Source organism: Ambystoma mexicanum, chromosome 3p, assembly GCF_040938575.1.
Source record: "Ambystoma mexicanum isolate Mex_15411 chromosome 3p, UKY_AmexF1_1, whole genome shotgun sequence".
Classification (NCBI taxonomy): Eukaryota; Metazoa; Chordata; class Amphibia; order Caudata; family Ambystomatidae; genus Ambystoma; species Ambystoma mexicanum.
Genome location: NC_090925.1, coordinates 779,351,283 through 779,370,599, shown reverse-complemented (window position 1 = coordinate 779,370,599; position 19,317 = coordinate 779,351,283). Strand labels below are relative to the sequence as shown.

The 19,317-nt window shown below is 49.3% G+C and overlaps 1 protein-coding gene across 5 annotated transcripts in view; it reads right to left on the bottom strand.

Annotated features, from left to right (window-relative positions):
• The window catches only part of TEP1 (telomerase associated protein 1), a 2,409,067-nt gene that overhangs the window by 120,775 nt on the left and 2,268,975 nt on the right, over window positions 1-19,317 (bottom strand). The window lies entirely within an intron of this gene.

Genomic DNA, 19,317 nt, shown 5'->3' with positions numbered 1-19,317 from the left:
ACCTGGGTGAGGGATCTTCGGACAGTGGGGGGGAGGCAACCGACGATGAGACGCGGTATCCCCCCCTTTCCCGTGCCCATACCTCATCCTATTCCATAGGATTCTTCAGCATTCCAACTCCCACCACCCTTTCTACCCAAACACTGGGCAGAGGAAGAGGAGGAATGAGAGTAATGAGGCTAACACCTCCGTATCTCAGTGGACATGTCCTGTTAATAAGGTCAGGCAAAGTCAGGCACTTGACATTAATTACATACTTCTGATACCAATTAGCTCCCCCCCCACACGGATGAAATGCGGAACATTGAGACACACTCTAAGCAAGGTGAGACACGAGAAGGAGCAGATCTTCTGGGGTGAAGGAGAACCCACTTGAGCAGGACGACTGATAGAAGGACCAGAGCAAGGGGTAGGCAACCCCTAAAGATCCCTACAGGAGGTTGTTGCCTCTGAGAAACCATGATAGATATACGGAGAAAGCCAAATCCCAGACAAGAAGAAGCCTGCATTGTGTTTCAAGGATGCCAGCGACCCTCCCGAGTGAATGGCAGAGTTGGAGGCAAGGCCGATTCTCTGGTATCAACCTGGACTTGTGAATCAAAGCCGCAGAAAAAAGAAAGAAATGTACACAAATGGTTAGCGAAAGACATGAAAGGCCAATATGTATCAAGGAAAGATTGAAGCCGCAACAGTGTATCTCACAATTGAAGGCTGCAAGTGTGCTGATGATACGTGAAAGAAAGCAAACCAGTAGTGAACTTTAAAACTTACCGATAACTGTGAAGACAGTGATTCAAAGTAGCAGGTTGGTCCGGCAAATGAAAATAGCCTTCTCGAAAGTCTCTGCGAAACGTTTGATGTCTTGTTATAAAGCGACAAAGTGAACGAACTCTGAAATGCGCAATGGTCAAGATGAATCCTGACGAAAGGGGAAGTTAAAAGGTGAATGCTTTAAGAAAAGGATTTCTTTGAACTTTTCTGATTGCGTTATGGAACTACCAAGAGAGACAGAAGCAAATAACATAAGGGAGAGCTGAAGTGAAAAGTCGAAGTGGTCCTGCGGAGGTCTATGAAAAAATCTGGCACACTCGAAAGTCTTCGACATCAGTGAAAGGTCCGAACTTGACTGAGGGAGACCTGGAATGTGAAATAAGTTAGGGGAAGGGAACCCCTAATGAATGTGAATGAAGCTTGGGGAAGGGAACCCCTGCAGGTGCTGTGATTGCAAGGTCTGAGCCCGGCTAAGGGAGATCTACTTTGAATCAGGTACTTTTTGTTTAGATGTCCGAGCCCGACAGAGGGAGACCTACGTGAACATTTGTTGAACTGTGAAAGAGCTTGTGGTGAACTGAAAACAAATGACTTCAACGTGGAAGGCCAAGTGGGCCTCGACCCACGTTTTGAACTGCCTTTTTTTTGATAACCTGAGCCAGAGTGCGTCATCCTGTCTGCGGGGGGGCCGCCTTACTCTGTTCTGTCCAACGTGGGGAGGAGAGCCGACTCAGCCACCTTGATCCTTTATGTTATAACACTAACTTTCCTTTGGATACACATTCCCCTTTACACCATTTTTGTATAAAATATAGCTTGGCCATTTTGATTTGAGATAGACTAACTAGGGCTCTGTTTTCTTTATTATTTGCTGGTAGAGACTACTCCCATGGTAGCTATAGGGCAAAGTAGGAGTTTTCCAAACCCAAAACATTTTATAAAGGTTTTGAAACGTTTAGCTCTTGTGTCAGTGTCATACTTGTGATACCATGCCTCCCTTAGAGCGCACATATCTACCGCATGTTGGGGCAGAGAGACGGTGGATGAGGGGTTTGCTTCCTATCCTGATTCATTTTAGTGGCCCAGGGGGTCGGCTGCTTCCGCCCATGATGCAACATACCATGGTTTGGAGGGAATGCGCACCAGCATATGGGATGGGCGGAGAAGGTGACCCTGTGCCAACCGCTTTGGGACAATGTGCATCTGCCAGAGGTTAATAAGATTGGGAGGCTGAGGGTCTGGGAGAGGTGTGGGGTGTTAAAGGAGGGTGCACTAGTCTCGTTTGCCGACCTGCAAACCACGTTTGGCCTCCAGGGGACAGAAAGGTATCGCCACTTACAATTAGCACACACTTACAGGCCCAGTTTCAGACTCTCCAGGAGGTCCTTTCTCACTCACCGCTCAAAGCCAATCTCCTCCCAAAGTGCATAGAGGCCCGGGTTATGTCCCCCTTATACCAGGTTTTTGCCGCATTTGGGGGAAAGATTTGGCCACTCTTAAGGCCAGGCGGGAAAGGGACGCAGGCTCATTGGAAAAGGAGGACTGGGTGGAGGCGTTGATGTCCCCCAGGGAAATAAGGATCTCAGAGAGGATACGACTTATACAACTTAAAGTGATTCACAAGGTGTATTATTCTCACACAATATTGTCTAGGTGGGGGCACGTGGATAGTACTGACTTTCTTAGATGCGAGGGGATGGAAGGTATGTTCTTTCATATTATTTGGGAATGCCCTAAGGTTTGTGGGTTTTTGGCAGAAATGACTTAAGGTTCACTCTGTTTCAAAACTGGTCATACCCGAGGACCCACGGTTGCTGCTCCTTCGGGATGTGGGGTGAAAATACCTTCACTATATATGAGAAGCTGTTTGTATCCAATGCTATGGGACTGCTGAAGCAAATTATTGCATCAATGTGGGGGGTGGCGGAGCGCACTCGGCTGAAGCGGTGGGTCATGGAAATGGACAGATGCATGGCCCTGGAGAAAAGGGTGTACAATACCCTGGGCTGCCCAGAGAAGTTGGAGAAAATATGGGGAAAGTGGAGGGCGGGGGGTTAGTGGGGAGGAACCGGACCCTTTTTACGGTGGGATTATATTTGCTTTACTTTGTCTTCCTTGGTTGACAATCATAAGAGAATACTCTTCCTATAAATTAATTGTATTTTCCAAGACATCTGATCATCTACAAGTAATAAACAGTCAGAGAAAAAGGAAAAAAAAAACAGGGGAGCTAAGATGCAACTCCTGGGAAGATATGGGCCAGAACGGGTGATGCTAAAGGAAACTAACTTAAAGGGAACGCCATGTCATTTTTTGGGGAAAAACTTGTACATAGGGGTATTTCGCACAGACTTCGTAAAGGGATCTAGGAGTGTAGCTATTATGATTAGGAAAACAACACCATGGGAAACAAAGTCCCTCAAGCTGGATAAGAGGGGTGTTGCATTTAACTTGTAGAAAGGATAGGCAACACACCCATTACATTCCGAAGTGTACATACTAATCCACCAGGGAAAAGGGAACTGATGGCAGAATTAAAGGATATGACTCTAGGAGAAGGGTGAGACCTTCTGAAAGTAGGTTGTGATTTTAACCATGTAATGGATTGGGAACATGATAGAACTGGCTCGGCAAGAACTGGGGTCTAGAGAGACCAAGCTGAAAAAAAGATCCTTAGGCCTCATAGGTGTATGGAGGGACCAGAATCTGGATGGTAAAGGCGTCTCATTTCACTTTGAAGTGCATGGGTCATTCCCCTGCTTAGATTATATGCTGACACCGAGAATTAACATTCATATAGTTAATAAAGCAAGCTTCTTAGCAAGGGGTGTCTCAGATCATTCCTGCTTCTGGTTGAGTGGATCCTATGTCAAAAGAGACCCCATGGGATATGGAGGCTAAATGCATACAATTTGCTGGCGCCGGACGTGATGGAGCCTATTAGTCAAGCCACTGAGGAATATTTTAGCGATAACCTGGGCTCAGTTGAGGAGGCAGAAATGTTGTGAGAAGGTTGGGAGAAGGTAGGATTAGAAACTCAGAGGAGCCTTAGGCAAAAGTGTTGGAATTAGAAATCCTATTCCAGACTGAGGCAGCGGAACAAGATCTCCTCTCCACCGCTGGCCAATACACATAGAAGAACAAGTTACTTACCAACTGGTAACGTTCTTTCGACTGGATGTTCCTCCATCGTATTCTACATCTTTGACATGTAATGTCCACAGCTGTGCAATTCGGAAACTTTTTCAGCAGAGGGCATCCTGCGTCGATGATGTTGGGTTGATGTCCCTCGAAGGCCTCCTCGAGGGCGACGTCACTGGATTTTATAAATAGGCCGCCTGGCACACACAGCCTCAGTTTAGTTTTTTCCCTGAGAACGTGTGGCACCAGTCTCATGCCTGCTTGAATGCACATAGCCTTGCGGAAACATAAGCTGCAATCGCATAGGAAATTCTCCAGAGGGGCAGGCTGGGTGGGCGATGTGGAATACGTTGGAGGAACATCCAGTCGAAAGAACGTTACCAGTTGGTAACTAACTTGTTCATCGAATGGATTGTGTCCTCCAAAGTATTCCACATCTTTGACAGAGTCCCAAAGCAGTACTAGTAAATGGAGGAGGGAAAAGAATTTAGAGTACCCAATCAGATTGTGGAATAAAGAACCGCCTTTCCAAAGGCCATATCCTGACCATGGATTGTATCCAGGGAGTAATGTTTAACAAAGGTGTGGATTGAAGCCCATGTGGCTGCATCACAAATATTCCTGATAGGAACCCCCGTTGGAGGGCTTTGGAAGTAGACACGCCCCTAGTGGAATGAGCTCGCAAACCATCAGGAGGGGCCTTACCCGCCAATCGGTAACACTCCGTAATGGTGAGGATAATCCACCTGGACATGGTCTGTTTGGTAACAGCCTGGCCCAATCGGTGTCCAGCGTATCCTACAAAGAGTTGATCGTCCACTCTGACCCTCGACTAGAAATGTAAAAGCTCAGAGCTCTCCTAGGATGCAACCAATGGAGTTGCTCCTCTTCCTTACCAGGAGGAGGAGGGTAGAAAGATGGAAGAACCACCTTTTGACTCAAATGATATTCATATACTACCTTAGGTAGAAAAGAGGGTCATACCCGCAGTACAACCCTGTCCTTGTGAAACACAGTAAAGGGTGGCTTAGATGAAAGTGCATGCAATTCACTCACTCTGCGAGCGGAAGTGACCGTAAACAAGAACACAGTCTTGAAGGACAGTAATCTCAAAGGACAGGATTGCAAAGGTTCAAATGGAGCACCAATGAGAAATTTCAAAACGAAATGCAAATCCCAAACCGGCACCTGGAAAGGGGGCGGCGGGAATACATTAGTCAGTCCTTTAAGAAACTGAGAAATCAGAGGAATCTTAAAGTAAGAACATTCTTCAGACGGGCGCTTAAAGATAGACAGCGCCGCCAGGTAACCTTTAATGGTACCAACTTGAAGGCCCTTGTGGGCCAAAGAAAGTAAGAAAGACAAAACCATAGGAATGGAGCACTGAAAAGGATCAACATTGTGACCTCTGCACCAGTCGTAGAACTTACGCCAATGGCAACGGTACAGGGATTTTGTTGCAGGCCGCCTGGCTGAAAGCAACACCTCCGTCACGTCATCCGGGAGGTCCCAATCCTTATACCTCAACCTTTCAGATACCAAGCTTGAAGGTTGAGAGTCTTGACCTGTGGATGGAGAACCTGACCCCCCCTCGTGCAAGAGCAGATCCTCTTGGTAGGGAAGACAGCGTGGAGAGCAGATCCTCCTGGTAGGGAAGACGGCATGGAGGGCAGATGGACATTTCTAGAAGGTCCGGGTACCACGCTCTGCTGGCCCAATCCAGAGCAAAGAGGATCATGTGGGAACCGAACCTCCGTAACCTCCGTAACTTCCGTAACACTTGAGGAATGACGGGACTGGAGGAAACACGTACAGCAGTGGGAAAGACCAATCCACCACGAACGCGTCTCCTAAGGCTCCTCTTGGAGGAAATTCCCTTAGCAGAATCTCTCGCACATCCGGTTGACACTGGTGGCAAAGAGATCCACTTGCGGGGTTCCCCAAAGGGCAAAGATCTCCTGAAGGACTTCCTGAGCCCACTCGTGAGAGATCGTGTTCTGCCTGCTCAGAGCATCCGCCACCGCATTGTCGTCTCCGGCCGGATGAACTGCCGAAATCGAAATTCCCTGCTGGATGGCCTGGAACCAGAGCTGCATTGCCTCTCTGCACAACAGGAGTGCGCCTACCCCCCTTTTTTGTTGAGGTAATGCATGGCCACTGTGTTGTCCGTCATGATCAGGACACTCTTCCCCCGTACAGAAGGCAGAAAAGCCTTCAGGGCTAGCCTGATGGCCCTCAACTCTAACAGATTGATGTGGAGTTTGGACTCCGACAGAGACGAACGTTCGCTGGCTGTCAAATCATTGGCATGGGCACCCCATCCTGTGAGGGAAGCATCCATCACTACAATCACCTCCGGCCATGGTTGCCAAAACGGTTTCCCCTCATCAGGTTCCCTTCGTTGACCCACCAGAGAAGATCCTAGGAGACTGAGAATGGAATCTGAACGGGATCTGACATTTTGCCTGAGAACTGTGATCACTGCATCTTGAGAACCCATTGCAGGGATCTCATCCACAGCCTGGCCTCTGGCACCAGAAAAATGCAGGATGCCATGAGGCCGAGCTACCTTAAGAATTCGAAAGCCGGGAGACTCTGGGCATGTTGAAATTTGTCCACCATCTGCACAATGTGATGAGCCTTCACCTTGGGAGGCGAGCACTTCCCCAAGGACGTGTCTAACACAGCCCGATGTACTGGAGCTGTTGGGAAGGTGTCAGATGCGACTTCTTGAAATTCAGGGAGAAGCCCAGCCTGTGGAGGGTGCGACAGGTGAGACCAAGGTGACCCAAAGCTTGCTCAGGAGAGCGTGCCCGGATCAGAAAGTCATCCAGGTAGGGGTAGATGTGAATCCCCCCTCGTCTGAGGTACGCTGTCACCACCACCATTAGCTTGGTGAAGACCCTCCGGGCGGAGGTTAGTCCGAATGGCAGGACCCGAAACTGAAAGTGCAAGTCACCAGCCGCAAACCTCAGGTACTTTTTGTGCTTGGGATGAATCGGCACATGAAAGTAAGCATCCTATAGGTCCAGAGACACCAACCAATCCTGAAGTTGAAGGGCCTGGAGGACTTGAGAAAGAGTAACCATCTTGAACTTGTCCTTCCTGAGAAGTTTGTTCAACCAACGCAAGTCCATGATGGATCTCAATCCCCCGTCTTTCGTCGGAATAATAAAACAAGGGGAATAACATCACTTGTTCCTCTCCGTTACAGGCACCAGTTCTATAGTGCCTTTCTCCAGCAGGGTTAGGATTTCCTGCACGAGGAGAAGATCTGGAAGCTTCAAAGAGAGTTTCCCTGGTGGATTGTCGTGAGGCCGCTGAAGGAAGGGAAGGCAGTAGCCATGGGCTATGGTATCCAGAACCCACGCATCTGAAGTAATGGATCGCCTTTCTTCGAGATGCTGAGACAGTCTGCCCCCAACCGGCGAACCATGGGACATGGGCTCATGACTGTTTGGAAGCGGCTGCGGCAGTGCCTGAAGGCAAAGAGGCAGCTGCCTGAGCAGCTTTGGCACCACGATTTCCCCGACCACCACGGGTACTTTTTCACTGGCCCCTTTGACTGGCGGCCCCTCTCGTTCTACCAAAGGAGGAGTAGTAACGAAAAGAACCTCCCCTCCATTGCTGTCCCCTAGGATGAAAAGGCGGAGGTTGACACACAGCTGCGCTTAAAGATTTAGCCGCAGCTTTCGCGGTCTGCAACCTCTCAAGACTCTCGTCAGTCTTGCTGCCAACAAATGTACGCCATCAAATGTTCAGAAGACGGGCCTGCACATCTGGAGCAAAACCCGACTTCCGCAAAAACGCAAATCTGTGTATAACGCTCGTAGCCATGGATCGGCTAACACTGTCGGCCGTATCCAATCCGACTGAAGGGATTCACACATGGCATCCTTGCCGTCTTGCACGAGAGCAAGGAACCCATCCTTTTCTTCCCCCTTGGAAATATGCTCAGCCGCTAAAGAAACAGTTCCACAGTGTGTGAGAACCCTGCCAAGGCACAAGTGGAGTTGGCCGATTTCAAGGCCATGCTCCCAGCAGGAAATACCTTCCGGGCCCAACCGTCGAAGCGCTTGTCGTCCCTATCCGGAGGGATGGTAGGGTACGCCGCCTGCCTCGAGGTGGCCATAGCTGCACGAACCACCAAACTCTTGGGAGCAGTGTGAGTAGATAAATAGCTGGCGTCGCCAACAGAAGGGCGGTACTTCTTTGTCAAAGATTTATTAACAGCCGGAAGAGATTCCGGGGACTGCCAAGCAGCTGCCACCCTTTTCTGTAAGGTGAGATGAAATGGTAAAACCGGGTCAGAGGACGGACCTTGATCCAAAATGTCCGTTAGATCATCCTGCACAAAGTCTTCAGGAGGACTGGACCAGCCCAGATACTCTGAGACCCTAGCCATGAACATTCTGTATGAAGACTCTGCATGAGCCCCAGGTTCAGGCCTACTAAATTCCACTTCCAGAGAAGTGTCCAATCCACTGGCATCATAGAGGGTCTGCCTCAACTCCTCCAACTGACTGGCTCCAGAAAAAAGTGGAGCTTCATCAAGTTCACCAGGGTCCTAAAACTCAGACCTTTCTTCCTCTTCATATATGTCAGCCAACGGGAGTGGCCTGGTGACAGAAGAGTGCCTGGAGTCCATAACTGGCCTCACAGACTTCTCCGTAGCCTTCCTAGGAGGATCCACCACATCGGGGTACGCCAAAGGCAAATTTCGGGCAAAAAGACCCGACGGCGCCGAGAGTGCCGAAGGCTTCGATGCCGAGAGCCCCATTACTCTGGAGTCGAGAACTTCGTTGGGCATGCCACTTTCCTCGCGTCTGCCTCCTCCGAGGACGACGGGGAAGGCGATCGGTGATGGCGCTTCTGCGAGTGCTGCGATGAAGAAGAAGAATGGTGGGAACCACTCCGGGACCGAGAACCCCAGGCCTCCACCCGACGCAGAGAGTCGCCCCTCGAGTCGTCGGTGGACACCCCTTTAGACTTGGACTTGGATTTTCGGGACTTACAACCCCTACCTACCTGGAGCTTCCCCTTCCGCTCCCACATGGCCTTGGCAGTCAGCGACTGGGATTTCGAACAGTCGTCTGTGTCGTGCGACTCGCCCAAGCACGACAAACAAATGCGATGTGGGTTGTTGATCGACATTTTTGACTTGGAGTCCCGGCAGGTCTTGAAGCCAGACCACGGAGTAGGAGGGGTCGAAAAAAAAAGACACCTCAATGATGAACACACGAGGCTCGCCGAGTTTCACAAAGGAACACGTTCGCGGGAAAAACTGAACTGCAGCTGCAGGTGCCGTGCGTCCTATTTAAAACATCCGGTGACGTCGCCCTCGACGGAGGCCTACGAGGGACATCGACCCGATGTCATCGACGCAGGACGCCCTCTGCTGAAAAAGTTTCCGAAGTGCACAGCTGTGGACATTACATGTCAAAGATGTGGAATACGTTGGAGGACACAATCCATACGAACTGTCCGGCTCAAATCTGGCTAACAAAGTGCAAATATGTTGCAGCCACCGAAACCAACTTCACATTCTTAACCGCACCATGAAACAAGAACCTTCCAGTCAATGATATCCCATTTGCCTTGCCGTCCCAAAAGGTCCTGTCACCCACGAACAACACCTGGCCCTTAGTCAGGGTTTACCACTGGGTCAGAATTAAGATATCTGGCTGGACTACCAGGTGGTCGACTTCCCACACTTCTCTGGGAACAGGTCATGGGAATGGTACGATTTTGCTGGTGGGGCCCAGATGCCTTTAATTGGCCACTTGGCGGTGAAGGTGCCGTTGCAGTGTCCATAGATCTGTCTGATGTACTTCCAGAAGTCTCTCTATGGCCATAGATCTTCAGTTATAACCGAGTCGTTTCCTGGTATTCTTGGCCAGCCAGTCAACTGATGTGTTGCATGTCTTCACGGATAGTTGTGAGCTCTGAATTCATGTAGTCCTGCACCTCTTCACTGGTGATGTTCCATTGCAGGTTTCACCCTGCTGTCATGACCCCGTTGATCAGTTGAATTAGTGTTGTCTTGTGTAAACTATATTAGAAGTAAAAACTTGAAAGCATTGAAGGAGAGGAATAGGCTGAGATCGGTCCAATTGCAATGAACATCCATCAAAAAGAACATTACCACAGGGAAGTACATTTTGTTCTTCTTATGGATTACATCTTAGATAGACTCAATAGCATTATCATATTAAAGAGGAGTGATGGGTAAACTCTCATTAATATTAAACAAAAGCCAGTTGCAGGAATGCTCTACCAAAACTGACAGCGTTTCCAAGCAGTAATGTTTCAAAAGAGTGTGGAGGGAGTCCCACGTTGCCGCTTGGCAAATGTTCTGCGCTGGAATTCCTATTCTGGACGCCGACGTGGCAGCCATCCCTCTGGCTGAATGTGCCCAGAAACAGTCAGGGATGTTCTTTCCGGTCATATAGTAATTTTCTGCAATGCACAGCACAATCTATCTAGAAATTGTGTGATTTGTGACTCCTTTGATTGTTTTAGAGCCGTTGCACCATACCACAAGTTGGTTGTCCGACTTGAAGCTATTTGCTCTGGTGAAGTAAATATATATAATATATGCAACTTTTTCCTCCTCTTTGGATGGATAAAGCAGGGGTTGCAAGTAGACTGTTTGAGTAAGATGAAACTCGGACATCACCTGTGGTAAAAAGGAGTGCGACTATATCCCTCGAGAAGACTGTGAAGGGTGGTTTACATAAGAACGCTTGCAACTCACTCCCTTTACGGGCTTTATGACTACAAGGAAAGCATTTTTCAAATGAGAAACCTGAGTAGGAGGAAAGCAACAGCTCAAATGGTGCTCTTGTTAGAAAAGTCAACACTAGGTTATGATTTCAAGCCAGCACCACGAAGGGGTTGGGGGGAAAGGTATGTTAGACCTTTTAGGGACTGATTTACAATCTGAATCAGAAAAAAAAGATCCTAGTCGAGCGTGCGATTGAAGATGGAGCGTGCAACTAAATATCCCTTTACTGACGAGACCTGTGACCATTACCTGGCAAGATGCAATAGGAACTACAGAACCTTGGAAGTTTTGCACCGAAAAGGATCAACATCTTCAGCTCTTCACCAGCTGCAAAATGTCGGCAACGGTAATGTACTTTCTCAGCTGGTCTTCTGGCCAAAGGAACACCTCCATAATGTCTTCAGGAAGATCCCAATCCCTGTACCTTAACCTTTCAGGAGTCAGGCATGCAGGTTGAGCATGTTCACCCTCAGATAAAGGACCAGACCTCCCTCCTGCGAGAGCAGATTGTCTCTCTGGGGAAGACATAATGCTGGACAGATTATCATATAAAGATGGCCCTGGTACCACGTCGTCTTCGTGTACCACCTGATGAATTGTGGAATGACGGGGATCAATGGGAACTCATACAGAAGTAAAAAGTTCCAATGCATGAGGAAAGCCTCGCCCAGTGCACCTCTCAGATGAAAGTCCCTGGGTCAGAGCAGTACGCACTTCTTGTTGGAATTGGTTGCAAAAAGATCCACCAGAGGGGTTTCCAAAAGGGTAAAAATCACTAAAAAACTTCCTGGCACAGCTCCCGCTCATTAGAGAACGAGCCCTGCCTGCTCACAGTGTCCGCCATTGTGTTCTCCATCCTAGCTAAGTGAACTGCTGAGAAGGAGATCTTATTCTGCAAAGCCTAAAACCAGAGCTGCATTGCATCCCTGCACACGGGGAGCAACCCAACATCCGCTCATATTACAGAGAGGTAAGCAATTTCTCTTATAACGGATTCCTTTCTCCCACGGATTCCTCATCTATGATGGACTACCAACGCAGTACCTAAATCTGGAGGAGGGAGGAAAGCAAGGACACCACCACCTACACCATAAACCTCTAGAAGACTGCCATACCAAAAATTACATCCTGTCCTGAAAGGGAATCCAAGCAGTAATGCTTAGTAAAAGTGTGCAGTGATGCCCATGTTGCAGCATGGCAAATGTCTAGGTTAGGGACTCCACTCTGCAGGGCAGAAGTGGCAGCCTGACCTCTGGTAGAATGGGCCCTGTGACGTTCAGGCACATTCTTCATGCCAGATCATAGCATTTCGAGATGCAGAGAATGAACAATCTTGAAAGGGTCTGTTTGGTCACAGCACTGCCAGCACAGGCACCTTAGAAAACAATGAAAAGCTGGTAATCTTTCCTGGCCTATCTCATCCGAGAGATGTAGCAGCTGAGGGCCCACACAAGGTCTAGCCAATGGGATTGTTCCTATGCATAGGAGGGGTGAAACAGAGGAAAGAAACAGGAAGGTGGATCTTTGGAGAGAGATGAAAACCTGAGATCATCTTTGGAAGAAAGGATGGTCTCACTCTCAATGTCATCTTCTCTTTGGGGAAACCCAAATAGGGAGGTTAAACAGAACGCCTCTAGCACACACACACACACCCATCTCGCATAAGTGATGGCAACCAGGAAAATCCGCTGAAGGGTGAGTAACCTAATATAACAGGAATTGAGGGGCTCAAATGGAGTTCCCATAAGGATGTCAAAACAAAACAAATTAAAATCCCATGCCAACTATCAACTGGCATGGAGGAAACTGGTTACACAAACCCTGTAAGAACTGCATGTGGGGATTGTGAAGAAAGAGCCCAGTTCCAGGGACCTCTTAAAGACCGAAATACCAGTGAGGTATCCCTTTACAGTGCCAATCTATAGGCCTGCTTGGGCCAAAGACAGCAAAGAAATCCCAAACTGGGGATAAACAACATGATAAAGGGTCCAAATACCTCTCCCGGAACCAAGCCAAAAATGACTGCTACATGCAGGCATAAATAGATTTCTATGTGGGTCTCCAAGCTTATAGGAGTACATCATGGACGCCGTCCAACAAGTCCCATTCCTTGTAATTCAGGCTCTCAATAACCAAGCATGAAGGTTCAGGCCGCTGAGGTTCGGTGGAGGACCCATCCCTCCAACTGGGAGTCGATCCTCCTTCCTCGTGAGGCGCCAGGGAGGGCCAATTGGCATGTCCAGCAACTTTGGGTTACAGGTACTCTTGGCCCAGTCTGGAGCGATCAGAATCAACATCGTCCTGAACAGGCGCAAAATACTGCCAACCAGGGGAACGAGAGGGATTGGCGGAAAAGCATAAAGGAGGTCACTGACATAGAAATTCCCTGGAGCAGAACAACTCGCACTTCATGTTAACACTGAAGCAGAGAATCCCTTGAGGAGTACCCCAAAAGGGAACTATAGAACTTCCTAAAAGAGCTCACACTTGCAGGAGGCCCAAGTATGTATGCTCAAGGCATCTACCGTCACATTCTCTCTTCAGTGAAGATGGGCAACCATCAGAGAGACGTGGTTCTCCAGTGCCCCCACAGTTGCACTGCTTCTCTGCATAGTGGTAAGGACCCCACTCCACCTCGCTTGTTGAGGTAGTGCATGGCCACTGTGTTGCCCGTCAGGATCAGCACAGTCTTGATTTTCACAGAGGGGAGGAAGGTGACCAGAGCCAGCCTGATCACTCTGAACTCCAGCAAGTTCATATGTTCCTGAGACTCCAAGGAAGACCAGAGTCGGTTCACTGTCAAATGTGTGGCACACAACACAAGGTCTCTTGGGTCGGAACTTGCAGGTGGTCTGACATTCGGTCCTGAAATTGGGAGCATTGGCAACAGATGAGCCTCTGTAGCAATCTCATGCAGAGTCGTGCCTTTGGAATCACTATGATGCAGGAGGCCATGAGATCTACTAGGTGCAGAGAGGCTGAGGCAGGGACTTTTCATTGGAGGACATTGACCATGCAAGACATGTTTGTCACTTTGGCGGGTATGCCCTGATCAGACGAGTGTCCAAGACTGCCCAAAAGAATTTGAGGGACTAGGCCGGCTGAAACAGACTTTTTGAAGTTCAGGGAAAAGCTCAAGCTATGCAACGGATTACATGTACGGAGCAGGTGCTCTGGCACTAGGTAGGGAGAGAGAGCTCAGATTGGCCACTCGTTTAGGTAGGGAAAGACCTGGATGCTCTCCCTCCTGAAGGCGAGCCACCACCACTACTAGCAACTTGGTGAAAAGCCTGGGAGCCGAAGAAAGACTGAATAGCAGGACTTTGAACTGGTAGGGGTGCTGGCCACCATTAACTTCAGGTACTTTAAATACTTTAGATGAATGGGCGCATGGAAGTAGGCATCCGGAAGTTACAATGATATCAACCATTCCGTTAGTTTAAGAACTTGCAGTAAATGGGGTAGAGTAACCACCTTGAACGTGTCCATGTGTAGGAACAAATTCAGCAGCCGCAGATCCAGTATCAGACCCCTGTCCTCCTTCGAAACCTGAAAATAGGTGTAATACCACCCCTTGCCTCGTTCCGAGCATGGTGCCAGTTCTATCATGATCTTTGACAGAAGCTGACTGACGTCCTCCAAAATTATGGGATCTGGAGGCAAGGTGTTGGTGTGAGGGCCATACTCTGGGGACGCTGCGTGAGTGGGAGACAGTAGTCCTGTTGGAGGACCTGCAAGACCCTATCATCAGACGTGGTCCTAGACCATTCTGAGCTGAACAGGGAATGTCTCCCCCCACAGGGGGATTTGTGGCAGAAGAGCTCAAAGAGGTTTTGCACCTTGTGGTGCTGAAGGGAAGGAGGCAGCAGCCGCTCTACCCCTTAGGGTACCTCTACCTCTTCATCTTGGGAAGGGTCTGCCCTGTGGGACGAAAACTTGAACCCCTCAGAGAGGGCTGCTGTACAGTCAGATCCAAGGACTTTGCCATAACCATTGAGGATAGGAACGTCTGAAAGGCATCCTCTGCTTTAGTCCCACACAGGTTCTGTCCATCAAAAGCATGTCCAAAAGTTTAGCTTGAAAATCATGCGCGAAGCCCGACATCCTCATCCAGGAGCCCGACATCCACATCCAGGAGTAACACCTGGCCACTGCATTAGTGGCCATGGATCAGCTGACACAATCAGCTGTGTCCAGACCCGACTGCAGAATATGACAAGAGGCTTCTCTGCTGTCTTGGACCATGGACAGAATGCACTCTCTCATCTCTCCCTCAGGATGTGTTATGCTGCATTGGCCACTGCAAACCACAGACCGAAAGAACATTTTGCCAGGGTACAAAAGGCATCGATTGCATGGAGGGCAAGGCTACTCAATGCAAAAACCTTCTTCCTGCAGCTGTGCAGTCTCCTACTCTACCTGTTAGGGGGAAGGGAAGGTGGGTGATTTCAGATATGCAGCCTGTACCACTAAGCTCTTGAGCGAGGCAGAAGTGGACAATAAGGCCGGATACAAGGGGGAAGGATGGTGCTTTCTAGCCAGGTCCCCGTCAATCGTAGGCACAGAGGCAGGCCTTTCCCACACCTTCAGTACAGGGGCCTCCAGTGCTACACTGAAAGGCAGGAGGATCTCTCTTTTGGGGACCTTCATCCAGGATGTCTGTCAACACAAACTGAATCTTAGGTCTTGATGGAGCAGATAGCACTAGGATATCAGCCACCTTAACCATTTGTCGCTGAAAGGATGCCTGAGACATGCCGGGAGTGTGGGCTGGAAGGGTGCCTAGCTCAGGGGAGGGGTCCAGACGACTGTCGTCCTGGAGTTCAGAGGCCAGCTCCTAGATGTTTTCGCCTTCCCCATATAACTCCTCAGGAAATACTCTCTCTTCTCTAGAGACTAAAGGTCTCAAACCAGAGGGCAGCTGGTCTCCCTCTTCTTTATAGATTTGATTTCATACATCTTTTACATGAAGTGTTTCAGGGAAGAGAAGTATATTCCTGAGGAACTCCAGGGTCCACAACACTGATCCATGCTGATGACGAAGTCGGACCCAGTGTTCAGACTTTGATACTCGAAGCCAGAGCATAACGGCACAGGTGGACCTCATCCCTTTTAGGATCTAGGCCCAAGCCTGTTAGCATGCGGGAATTATCCCTTCTGGTCCCAGAAGACAGGGTGGGTCCCATCAGAGTTGTGGCCATCAGCGCTGTCACCAGAGCTATCAGCGCCTTGGCAAAGATTAAAGGTATCTTGAGGTGAAAAATATCCCATTCCTAAAGGGTTGAGGATTGGGTTGAAAAACAGTACCTGAGCTGCATTCACTAGGGATTCCCTGGAGCAGTGGCTGCTCTTCTTAGATGAAGAAGATAAATGCTGGTGCGAAGATCCGTTCGGGGAGCGAAACCTCCTGCAATGCTTTTTCTTCTTCTCCTTCTCCTTTTCCTTGGATGGGGGCGATCTCTCCTCTGATTGACATTCCACGTATACAACCTCGAATGGGACAGTGCAATTTCACCCTTAGTCTTGTGGATGTTAGTGAAGATCTTAGCCAAAGTTTCCCAGAGGGCATTTGGGTGCAAGGACTGGCACCACCCGCAGTGCTGGGTGTCATGGTCCTCACCCAAGTAGTAGAGACAAATCCTGTGTGGATCCGATACCAACATCTACCACTGCAATCCGTGCAAGGTTTAAAACCTGCAGCCTTCGCTGGAGTGAGCATGACAACGAAGAAACATTCGAAAATTCAAAGAATGTGTTCACAAAGTGAATAGAGTGCGCAGAAGAAAGGATCTGTGGTCATAGGGCGCAGCGCCTCAATATATATGGACCCGATTTAATGACTGGCGTAGGCTGCATACAGACATCGGGCAGAGCCGACACTCAGCCGTGCTGTGCTCCCTTGTGGTGGAAAGGTTTTTGAAGAACAGCTCAGCTGTGGATTGAATATCATAGATGAGGAATCTGTGGGAGGAAGGAACACCTCCTCTTCTGAGTTCCTGTAGGCTCCAATAGTTGCCAGATAAGTGTGGCATGTGTCTACCTGCACCCCCGAGTGTGCGAGGTGTGCCGAGAAGGATAGCACATTGTCCAACATGCAGGTCAAGGGATCAACCTCCTTTGATTCTGCCTAGTGACAAAACCTAGTCCACTTGCTTTTGAATTGGTTCCTGGTAGCATCATTCCTAGCCCCTTGTATAAAGTCTAGGTTGGTTTGCAACAGCTGCAGATGCCTCAGTGCGACTTGTTCAGGAACCACGCTGCGAGGGCTAATTTCTTGGGGGTGGGGTGGATGACTGTGCCTCCCTGCTGCGAGAGTAGGTGAGCTTTTCCCAGCAGAAGGTGTACCAGGGCGTGATCCAACAGGCCGAGTAGTTCTGAGAACCATGGTCTTGCTGGCCACCACGGAACTATTAGGATGATGTAGAGTTGCCAGGCCTACCAGATCTTGCAGTTTACCCTGTGAACCAGGGGGGGTGGGAGGGAACACATACGCGTTCATGTCGTTCCACTGGATCTGCATCGCGTTGCCCAAGGTGCCCCTGCCGGTCCCTTCCAGGACGCAAACTGGGGGCACCGCCTGTTGTAGCAGGTGGCGAAGAGGTCCACCTGAGGATGACCCCACCTGTCGAAGATCCCCAGCAGGACCTGTTCGTTCAACTGCCATTTGTAGTTGTCCACTCCCAGCCTGCTGAGCCTGTCCGCCTCCAGGCTGGAGTCCCCCGGGAGGTGTATTGCTGACAGGTGAATGTTGTTTACCAGAGCCCACTGCCAAATGTTGACTGCTAGAGTGCATACGAGAGGAGACCTGGTGCCACCCTCCTTGTTGATGTAATAAATGCTGGTGGAGCTGTAGGTCTGAATAAGGATCGCCTTGCCACTGATCATGGGGAGGAAGGCATTGAGAGCAAACCAGATGGCCATCAACTCGAGCCAGTTGATGTGGGCTGCCTGGTCTTGACGGGACCAGACCCCATGGACGTTGTGGCTGTCTAAGGTAGCTCCCCAGCCCTCTAGGGACTTGTCTGTGGTGATGGTGACCTAAGGCACTGGTTGATGGAAGGGCCCGCCTAACCGCTGCTGTCCCTGCTCCACCAGAATAGGTCCTGGTGGAGATGAGGTGGAATGCTGATCATCTCTGCCAGGGAACCCTTCTCCTGGCTCCAGGAGGCTGCGAAGTGTAGCTGCAAGCGCCTCATCCTGAGTCTCGTATGCGGCACAGCGAGGAGACATGCCACCATGATGCCCAGGAGATTGATGGAAAATCCCAGCTCGTGTAGTGTATTCATGAGGGCGGAGGCAGTGTGGTGCACTGATTCTGGAGACCTTGCCCTGACGAGCCAGTCGTCTAGGTATGGGTAGACGTGGTGACCTTGGGCCCTTAGTAGGGCTGCAACCATGTTCATCAGTCTTGTAAAGACCCTGGGGCCCGAATTGAGGTCAAAGGGTAGAACCTTGTATTGGAATTGAAAACCCATGATCCTGAACCTCAGAAAGGACCAGTGCGGCTGCCAGATCGGGATGTGTAGGTAAGCATCCTTCAGATCCAGGGAGCACATCCAGTCTCCCTTGCACAATGTCTCCGCTATAAGTGCTGGGGTAACCATCTTGAATGTTTGAAGAGGGAGGGAAAGGTTCAACAAAACTCTCAGGCCAGCCTGGTGGTTCTTGTGTATGGTGAAAAACTGTGAATAGAAGCCCAGACCCCGCTGGGAGGCTGGGACGTCCTCCACTGCCTGACTCTTTACAAGTGATCGAATTTACACCAACACAGTTACTGTCCCAATCTGTGGGAGGGGAGGAGAGAGGAGAAGGGGGGATAGGGAGCGGGAGGCCTGTGGATGCTACTGAGAGGATCCATGGGTACGTGAACCTTGTCCGCCAGCATTAAGAGTGAAGGGCAAGCTTACCCCCCACCGGAGACTCGTGATCCGGGTGGCTGTCTCATGCCTTTTTTCCCCTCAGAGGCTAGGGCCGAGGAAGGGGACTGGAAAAAGCCCCTGTGAGCCTCCTTGGGCTGCTTACATCTGTGCTGGATTTGAGATCTGTCTGGTTGTCTGGACCATTTCTCGTGGAAGCCCCTGAAGCCGTCAAAAGACTGGCTCTTGTCTGAGCACTGGTGTATCTGTCATGTAGGAAGTGAATGAGTGAATAAGGACATATGAGGTTGTATGAGATATTTAATAGTCATAATCAGAAGATCAAGTGGAGAGTATATCGGAAACCACTGCCTATCCTAAACACTAGTGCTATACACACTAGTTGTATAATATCATGAATGTTTTATCAAATTGCGATCTGTTCAAATGAAATAATGGATTAAACTCGTTTTTATTGATAAAAAATGAGAAATGGTTTTCTGTCTGATATTAAAATGTATTAAGTACGGGTGTTAGCATGCTTAATGGAAAACGGCTTTACACGATCAGATGTTATAATGATTAACATTTGTAACAACACTGAACTACACAGGTATACAAAACACGTGACTTAAAGGAATATTTTTGTTTGTGTATATTTTGAAATATTAATTAGGGGGGGTTATTCCTGTTAGGTTGTTAAACAACCCTCTAGTCTCCATTTGTTATGCAGGTGTCTGGCTATATGCCTTGGGGTGGACT